Here is a 10,014-nt window from a genome sequence, read left to right on the forward strand (position 1 = left end):
TAGGCTAAGGAGAACAAGAACTGGACTATTGCAGTGGTCCAAAGTTCTCTTTTCAGATGAGAGCAAGTTTTGTATTTTATTTGGAAACCAAGGTCCTAGAATCTGGAGGAAGGGTGGAGAAGCTCATAGTCCAAGTTGCTTGAAGTCCAGTGTTATATTTCAATAGTCTGTGATGATTTCGGATACAATGTCATCTGCTGGTGAACCAAAATCCCTGCACCCATTTACCAAGACATTTTGGAGCACTTCATGCTACCTTCACTGACCAGCTTTTTGAAGATGCTGATTTCATTTTCCAGCAGGATTTGACACATGCCCACACTGCAAAAAGCACCAAAAGTCTGTTAAATGACCATGGTGTTGGTGTGCTTGACTGGCCAGCAAATTCACCGGACCTGAACCCTATAGAGAATCTATGGGGTGTTGTCAAGAGGAAAATGAGTAACAACAGACCAAAAAATGCAGATGAGCTGAAGGCCACTGTCAAAGAAATCTGGGCTTTCATACCACCTCAGCAGTTGCAAACTGATCACCTCCATGCCACGCCGAATTGAGACAGTAATTAAAGCAAAAGGAGCCCCTACCAAGTACTGAGTACATGTACAGTATATTAACACTTTCCAAAGGCCAGCAATTCACTTAACGTTTATATAATAATAATAATAATAATAATAATAATAATATATTGTATATAAGTATTTGTATATAAGTATTTATGGTAACATTCTGATTATGTAATGTGTGCTGATGATAGATTTGGCTTATTTTCTATAAGCTATCGCAGATAAAGTTTTGTGGTGAAAGCACAGCTGACCCAGTTTCTTTGATGTAGTGCTTACTCTCTGCATCTTCAGTCGCTGTTGTGGCTAATATATGAAGTCGACAGTATATTATGAATCACATGATATGACTGTATTATGATCTGTCAGGCGATTAGGTGTTTGTTGCCAATTGACTGCACTGGATTGATATTCAACCTTTGAATCAGCATGAGTTTGATGAGGCCTCCATAAAACCTGAAGCACTGCAGACACTGCAGTAATGCCAGCACATGCTCTGCACTGATATATGATGTTTGGACTGGCTTTGTTTAGCCATTCCTTATCTAATCAATGTTTTCTTGGTACTTTATGGCGTGAGAGAGAAAAATCGCTTTCACTTGTCATCTTTATTAGATATTAGAACGTGGAGCGGCTGCCAAGCCATTAAGTCATGTCAGCTTTAAGGCTGCCTTTTGAAAAATTAATTATCGACACAGTAAAAATAGTTAGAAAATTAAACTGTCATGATCTCTGTCTTGTAATGCTAATCTGAGCGCTCGCTAACTGTGCAGATAAAATGACCCGGCAGGAAACTGTTTGAGTTCAGTGGTCTGTCACAGGATGCGGTTTTAAGCCCGAGCAGGGAGACTAATATCAGCTGCATATAAACCTGCTATTAAACCCTGATTTTAAGATCCTTCCACCTTCTGTCACCACCTAATAAATACCACCGGCGTAAGTGTTGTTGCATTTAAATGTATATAAAATATGTTTTCATCAAGTGAATTCATATCTATTTTCCAAATGTATGTTGCTATTTTTTTTACCTCATTATTTTTATTCAAACTGTCATAATATGAGCTTCCAGTGAAACAGTAGACATCTTCTTACATTAAGTCCACTTGAAACTGTGTCCCTTTCTTACAATCAACTGCAAGCTTGCATTTAAAAGTTAAGTCGCTACTTCTGTTACATCGATCACAACTTTAAATGTTCAATAAAATGTTTTATATTTGTGTGTGTGTTATTTTTCTTATATTTACTTAGTATGAATATAATTGTTTAAATTAATGGTAACTTTTTATTTAATTTAATATTAACAATCCATTAACTATGAATTCTGACACATTAAACTCTTAATTTGCTGCGTATTAATGTAAGTAAGGTAGTTTAGGTATTGAGTATTAGAATATGGTAATGCAGAATATGTGCTTTATAAGTACTAATAAATAGCCATATGTTAATAATAGGCATGGTAACAAGCAACTAGTTAATAGTGAGAATTGGGTCCCTATACTAAAATGCTAATAAAATAATTTTAGTGAATTCAAAATGAATTCTAAAATTGAATACAAGGCCAAACTAATTTCTCAATGTAACATTCACCATGAGACCTACAAGTTATTGTAGGCATGTAGTGCAAAGTCGGAAAGCCGGCATGCCCCCAAATCCTCATTTTTCTGAAATAAAGTGTGATTTACAGGTAGTTCACGGAGCTCCACAGGTGAGGGCAGGCCGACAAATCTCTTCCTCATTTTCCTAACCCTGAGCTCTCACTACACAAACACAACCGAGATCATAAAATGCCCAGTGAGAATGAACAGATTGGCAGATAAAGAAGACCTTGTCATTTTTTCAGTTCCCTCTTCCTCCCATTGGGTCTGATGGAGCTTTATTGATTGGCGCGGGCAGAAAACCACACTGCATTTGGGAGAGGATTTTCTGTCATCGTTCAGATAAAGAAAGAGAGGGAGAGAAAAAGTCATAATCTGAACAGCAGGCTCCCTGACTGTGCTCAACACATCCGCCTTAAAGCCGTAGGTGCGCCGACCCGGTTAGTTCCACCAGAGACGTCAAAGCGACTCGGAACGCTGGAGCTGCGGCTCGGCCGTAGACAACGGCTGTTCTCCTCTCAGTGGAAATCTTCTCTCTTAACGGTTTCTGAATGACCTTGCCTCGTGGACTGGCTAGTTTAGCTCAGCTATCAAGCGAGGAAAGCTTTCTAATAGGCCCTGCGTAGTGGTAAGGTGTCTGCCTGTCATACCTCATCTAGCCTGATACACCGCGACTACCTGTGTCTCTCTGGCCGGACAATTACTGTCCAATTCAATTTACTTCACCAAAGCACTGATGTAATGAAAAAATAATTAGGAGTCTGAAAATGAGTTTTCTCATGAAATGGCCTCTCAGGCTGAACACAATCGCACTTGGCAGATGGCAGTGTGGGTCTGCTTTAATATGGGTGAGACGGTTAATCGTGTCCAAGGTGCATGCGGCAAACATGAAGCGTTCACGCTGGTAATGCTGCGTGGAATATTGAGAAGCTCTTCCTCTGCTTCCACGTGCCTGTATTGACTTATAAGCAAGAGAAACAAACAAGCAAGCGGCACTGCTAGCTGACACAAATCTGAAAACCGCTGAACTGAAATGGGATTGGAAAAAGCTCATGTTTGTTCAAGAAAGTGCTGGAACTCTGTGGTAGAGAAAACTAATTTTCCCATTTAGTCTCATTCAGACCTCAGTGTAATAGTCTTCTTGGATAGAGTCACTTGATATATTTGTGACCCAGGACCACAAAACCAGTCATAACAGTAGATTTTTTGAAATTGAGTTTTATACATCATCTGCAATCTGAATAAATAAGCTTTCCATTGATGTATGGTTTGTTAGGAAAGGACAATAAACGGAATCTGGATTTAAAAGTTGTCCAAATGTTCAAGTTCTGAGCAATGCATATTAATAATCAAAAATGTTGTTTTTATATATTTATGGTAGAAAATTTACAAAATATCTTCATGGGACATGATCTTTAAATTAAAATTTTTGGCATAAAAGAAAAATCTATTTTTTACCCATAAAATGTATTTTTGGCTATTTCTACAAATATACCCCGCAACCTAAGATAACAAAATAAAGTAAAATGGCTACATAAACCTTTAATTAAAGTTACATTTAAAACCCAGCTTGTGTGAAAAACGTCATTCCTGTTAGTTCATTAAGTGTAGCTCAAGTGGTAGAGCATTGCGTTAGCAAGCACAAGGTTGGGGGTTTGAATCCCAGGGAACACATTAGGAGAAATTTGTTAGCTTGAATGCAATGTACGTTACTTTGGATAAAAGTGTCTGCTAAATGCATAAATTTAATTTAATATACACACTCAACAGTCCTCTAACATATTTTTATTAGTAAATGATGGAGAAAGATCTTCATAATGGATCATTCATTTTTCTAAATCCAATACATAATTTTACATTTTACATTACATTCATAATTTTCTTTATATGTTGTTATTGACGCTCATGTCTAAAAGTTTCTTTACTTTGGCTAAAACAAGTGAAAAGTAATCGTCAAGCCAGCAGCAAAATATATAGATAAATAGAGAGAGTACAATAGTCCATTTTAGCAGAAAATAACAGCGCTCATGAACAAAATGTTTGTAGTTTGTACTGCAATTATACTAAAAGTGAACTTATATGTAAACTGATATTTTACTAATTAAATATTTTGTACACTTTGAAGTATAGTCTCAGTAAACTACTAATTTAGTAGTTTTACACTGTAATTATACTCATACGTTTTCTTTAAGTGAACTTTACATAAGTATACTACTATATCCCTATTTAGGTTTTAATTTGTACATATTTTGTTATATGAATATCTGAACATACAAAACATCACAATAACAGGGTTTCTGCTTGCAAACAAAAAATATTTTATGCATTCTTTTTTGAAAAAACTTTAATGTGGGTAAGTAAAAAAAAACAAAGGTATTACATTTTGAACAAAAAATTTAACAAAAATAATATGAATTGGATTCATAATGATAATCAAAACGTAGATGGAGTCGATCAACACCCCAAAGCTTGACTGTAATTATTACCTCTTCATCAGTCAACATTTTATTCTATAACGTTACAGTTTTGATGCTGTTTCATGTCAGATGATCATGTTATATTACACGATCATCTGATCACGATCATGTGTTAGTATCTGGGGCATGTTCAAGTTCAAAACGGTGCGCAACGTTTTGCTATGGTTTCCGTGTTGAACGTCATGTTTCCTGGAAACGGCGTGCACCGGTGTGCAACGGGGTTTGAGATGTGTTTTCTCCTGTTTGGTGGGTGTGTCAGAACTGCAGTCCAATCAGCAGCAACATGTATATAAAGCACGCGGCATTAACGTGAACTCGCACAATGGCTTCAAGGAAAAGAATGTACAAATGTGTTCGTTGCAGCTCGGTATACGCAACAACTGAGGATATTAGAAGACATGTTTGTCGTAAGTTTTATTGTAAAAATATAGGATATCAACATAATGATGTAGTTGTTTATATTTTTAGCTTAATTGCAAGTTTATGACATTTGGTATAGAAATAAACAATGGTAATTGAGTGCTTTTCCTAAAAATGAGAAAGAAAATACAGGGTATTAAAACCGTATGAACTACAAATAAAGTCAGTATGTGAGGCTAAATAGATGTGTTTTAGTCTGAATTAGGTAAGAAACACAAAAAAACACAAAGAATGGCCTTCTCAGCTGCCATAGATGCAACTCTTGCGTCAACAGAACAGTGTGTTCAACGCATCACTGTTTCTGTTTAAAAAAACGTTGTGCAACGTTTTGTCGGTGCTGAACACAGCCCTGGTGTTCCTTTTTCTTCTTCACTTGTTTATTTTTATTTTTATTATTCTGTACAGAAGATGTGTACTAGCGCCCTCTACCATAAAACAATGAAAAACATGGATTCTAGGAGCACGAGTATAGTTCAAATATATTTAGACTTTTTGCAAGTATAAGTTAAGTATACTTAAATGTAATTTTAAGAATATTTCTGAGAAGTACATAAAAAGTAAACTAAAACCATACTTTCCTATTTTTAGTTTAAAATAAGTACACTTATAAGACACTGGAATAAACCTCTTTTTCGTAAGGGTATTTGAGACAATGAATTATTAGTTTAAGGAATCTCACAGACTTGACAGTAAGAACACAAACATCTTTGATTAGTATTTGCAGATATCCTGTCTATATTGTTCCACATATTTGGAATTGCTGGCAGCAAGTTGCATTGAAGGAAATTCCACTGATACCAAGTCCCTAGCCTCCTCAAGGCAGCAAGGACACTATAAAGAAAGAACAGACTGCCTCACCATAAATTGCTGGTGCTGGCCAGCCTGTGGTGTTACTGGATTCACTCTGATGTATCAGCTATAACACAATGTGACATTTCTGTCTTGCAGCGGGTCAGTAAGAAATCTTCACTCCTCTCCAGTATGTCTCATCTTTGTTTACAGGTAGAATAAAAAGGATTTAGTGAGAACTTTATTTTGTTATGTAACAAACCAAATGGTATTTTTAAGAAATATAATACACACACAGTATTTAACACTACATTAACATCACAAATCGGATGTTTAAAACTAATTACACAAGAAAAGTGGAGTTGGTTCTCTTACATAATTAACCTAGAAGTTGGGTTTAAAAAAATAATCCAGCTTTAAAAAAATACCCAGCAACCTACAGTAGTTACAGAAAAACACGCTTTTAACACTCACACACTGGACTTTTCACTTGAAAGTAATGCAAATCAAGCAAGAAGCAATGCCATATAATTTTGCAGAAACATATACAGCAATGTTTTTCAGTGAGCCTTTTAAGAGAAAATAGTTCAGAGGGAAATTGGGGTAAATGTTGAATCCTGCCATTATGCTTAAATCAAACCTCTTTGCTTGTTCTTTGGACCAAAGCATTTATCTAGTCCACTGCTGCATTTGCTTACTTAGGCATCTTGCTCAGTTTTGGTATTTAAATAGTATCTTTTAAGGCACTTTAAAGGGAACCTCTAAAATAAAAATGCTTTGAATGGAAATTTACAGTAGCTTAGCCCTGGGAATCCACTCAATAACGATTCGTTCAGCTGTCAGTGTCCTGACAGAGTCCTTTGCTCACTCACATTGGTTCTTTCTCCTTCTTTAAGCCATTGTTCCCCATTGGTTGCATTACTTTTATGTTCTACATGAGTTTCAGGGAATGTTATTTTTACATAGTGTCATATTGATTTTAATTATACACCCTATTCAATTCACATCATACTGGTGACTCATAACATGACAGTATCTTTGCAGTTACACATCACAGCATTTACACAAGGATTTCAATTTCATCTTTGCACGTTCAATTAAATGCAAAGTTTATTTAAAGCACCTGTTTAATGACAACTCATAAAGAACATTTGCTCAGTCTATGATAAAGATATACGAACAAACACAATACATATGTTAGTTTTGCTCATAGGCTCTGTCTGAATTCCTTCTTTGGAAATGTCGGCTTGAGTAATTAAACACCCACATTAATTTGAGTGTTAACAGTCATTGGAAACAAACCATCAATCTCCACTTGTCTTGTTCGATGAGACACCATGACATTGAAATACTCCTGGGAGGTAGTAATAATATAGTCTCCTGCTCTAGCTATATAAACAGCATATACAGTATGAAGTCATCCATTAGTTATATTTTGTAAGTTGCTATACATGCACTTTTAAAACATATTTTGTGTATCCTACAATCTAAAGCCCTATTAATAATATGACTGTGTTGATTTTCAGTGTAATAAACTGCAGAGTCCACTGGCTTGGTAAATAGGGCTGAAAAGAAGTGTTGCATGCAGAAGGAACCAGCGGTGCGACTCTGATCATGTATGTATAGTGTGATGTATTACTGCTGTGCCTAAGAGTCTAAACGTTCAGAGTTATAGCCCTGTGAATAGTGAATGGTTGCAGTACTGGGAGAGACATCATGCTTATTCAGATTCAGAAAATATATTTGTCTGTATTATAAATGTGCTTGTCTAGAATGCTGACGCAGATATCAGACTTTCACATTTCAAAATTTTCTTGATATTTGATTGCACATTCTGTAGATCACTTGCTGTAAACTGAATGACTGTGCAATGCAAATGTATTTGTAAAAATGTCAGATATTATATTATATTATATTATATTATATTATATTATATTATATTATATTATATTATATTATATTATATTATATTATATTATATTATATTATATATTACTGGTGTCCCATTAAAAAATAGATTACAAACTACATAAAACAGACTACATTTTTCAGTTCTGTATGAAGGGTTGGGAAGAACACATTAAATTATATAATAGTCAGAGAAAAAAATCTTGACTGGGGCATATCAGATAATCACAAACGAGACTATAGGTGTTCCAGAGAGGGAACAAAATATCAAAAACAAAAATTCTCTCACTCTCTATTGTCTAAGGTTCTGACGAAGGCTTGCTTGGGCTGATACGTGTTGTTTTTTGTTTTTTTTAGTAGCCTTGTATTATTATCAAAGTCTTTTTACTTTGCTTGCTACAGTATGTGATTCTCTGGATGTGGATTTTTCAGGGGGGTTTTTGCAAGGGGATCCATTTTTTGTTTTTGACATTAAATTATATATCTTGTAGTCCTGTTGGAGCCAAATGAAGTGTTATACATTTGTCTCACAGAACACTTTGCTCAACATGGCCAAAAGCGACACAGTAGGTTGCTGCCGCATATTAAAATGAGATTATCAAAAATAATGTTCCATACATGTCTGTACATCTGGCATTAATTATTCTGGCCCTATATATATATATATATATATATATATGGTTCAGTATGTGTTTAACATCATTTTTTTATTTAGTTATTTATTTGAATTTTAGGCTAAAAAATGTTGTAATGTAAAGGCACCTTTTTGTCTGGAGTAGTTCACTTGAAATAGTCCTGCGGGATGACAAATGAATTTTTTTAAAGGACGCATAATCCATGTCATTTCTCAATTAATGAGGTCATAAAAGCTGCATGCATAATAATTAAAAAACAATTAGAATATATAAAAAAAAAGTTTTAGATGAAGTATTGCATTTCACACCACAGGACGTGTCAACTTCCCAAAAGCATTTCATGTCAGTTACCCACAAACAGATGTGTGAATGAAAACGAGATTGTTATTGACTTTGGATCATAAGTTTTGTTCACTTTTCATGACTTTCATGTGGCCCTGAAGTTTCTCGGAATCATCAGTGCGAATGGGGTGCCTAGTGTTGTTTTGGAGGAGCTCGGCACTTGCTGGGTGCATTAGACCTCTGCAGTGAGCTAAATGGCGATCTTCTGGCTGACTAAATGTCAGGAAATATACAGGAAATATAAAGTCACTCTCACATCCTTCATAGCCCTGACAGTTTCCTCCCAGATAAACACACACTTCTGCTGCTGTGGAGCAAGAGTCATCTACTGCACTTAGCACAGGGAAGTAGAGAGTAAGGAGGAAGGCTGAAAGAAAGAAGGAGGGAGACTTGTAACTATATCGATGTGTTGCCGACCTGTCATTTCTGATTGACTACACCATTTAACATAGCACTCAGACAAGCTCTCATTCATATGATCTTTCAAAGGAATAATGTTGGCCTTACCTGTTTTTGTAGAGCATGATTTCTTATAGCTTGTATAAAGCACTTTAGCACACAGCGTATCAGTAAAGAATCAAAGATAACAAAGTCTCTAATACAGTTCAACGTTTGTGTGTCTTCATATATTTGTTCTAGAAATGTAGCTATATTTCAGAAGGTGCCAAGACAAATGTATATCTACAGTAGGTGGCCAACCAAAGTGTGCTTTCTACCGATGTAGGCACCGGGACCGCCACCGCGTCTGCAAAGTGTACATGCAGCTTTTGACCGCTGAGTGGTGTTTTGACCACAAGTTTTGAAACAAATGCATCAATTGTGTGACTGCAGTAACCAACTGACCTGGATACAGACCGGATCTGGTGGCTACGGTGACATCGGAATAAGAGAGAAACAGACTAATATTAGCGTAGATGCCATTCTTATAACGATGTAGTAAGTACATTGTGTGTTATGTCAAGTGTTCCCAGTTCCGGATTTAAACACGACCGGCTGGAGGCGTGACGTGTGGGCGGAGCTAAAGAATCACGAGCGCCAGTAGGCTTTTGCGTTGAGAGCGTTTGGAAGCTGTGACATTACCGTGAGGAAAAAAACATCATCCAAAACAAACCATGACTTACAGTCAGATTCAGCCGTTTACTTATGTTCCAGAATCAGATCCCGAGGCTGAAACTGAATGAGAGCAGCAGCAGCAACGACTCGCTCCGAGTGGGGCTCGAACCCGGGTCTCCGGCATGGGAGGGGACACACTAACAAGGAGGCAGAGATATTTTAAGCAGTTTTACTC

Source organism: Carassius auratus, chromosome 20 (assembly GCF_003368295.1).
Source record: "Carassius auratus strain Wakin chromosome 20, ASM336829v1, whole genome shotgun sequence".
NCBI lineage: Eukaryota > Metazoa > Chordata > Actinopteri > Cypriniformes > Cyprinidae > Carassius > Carassius auratus.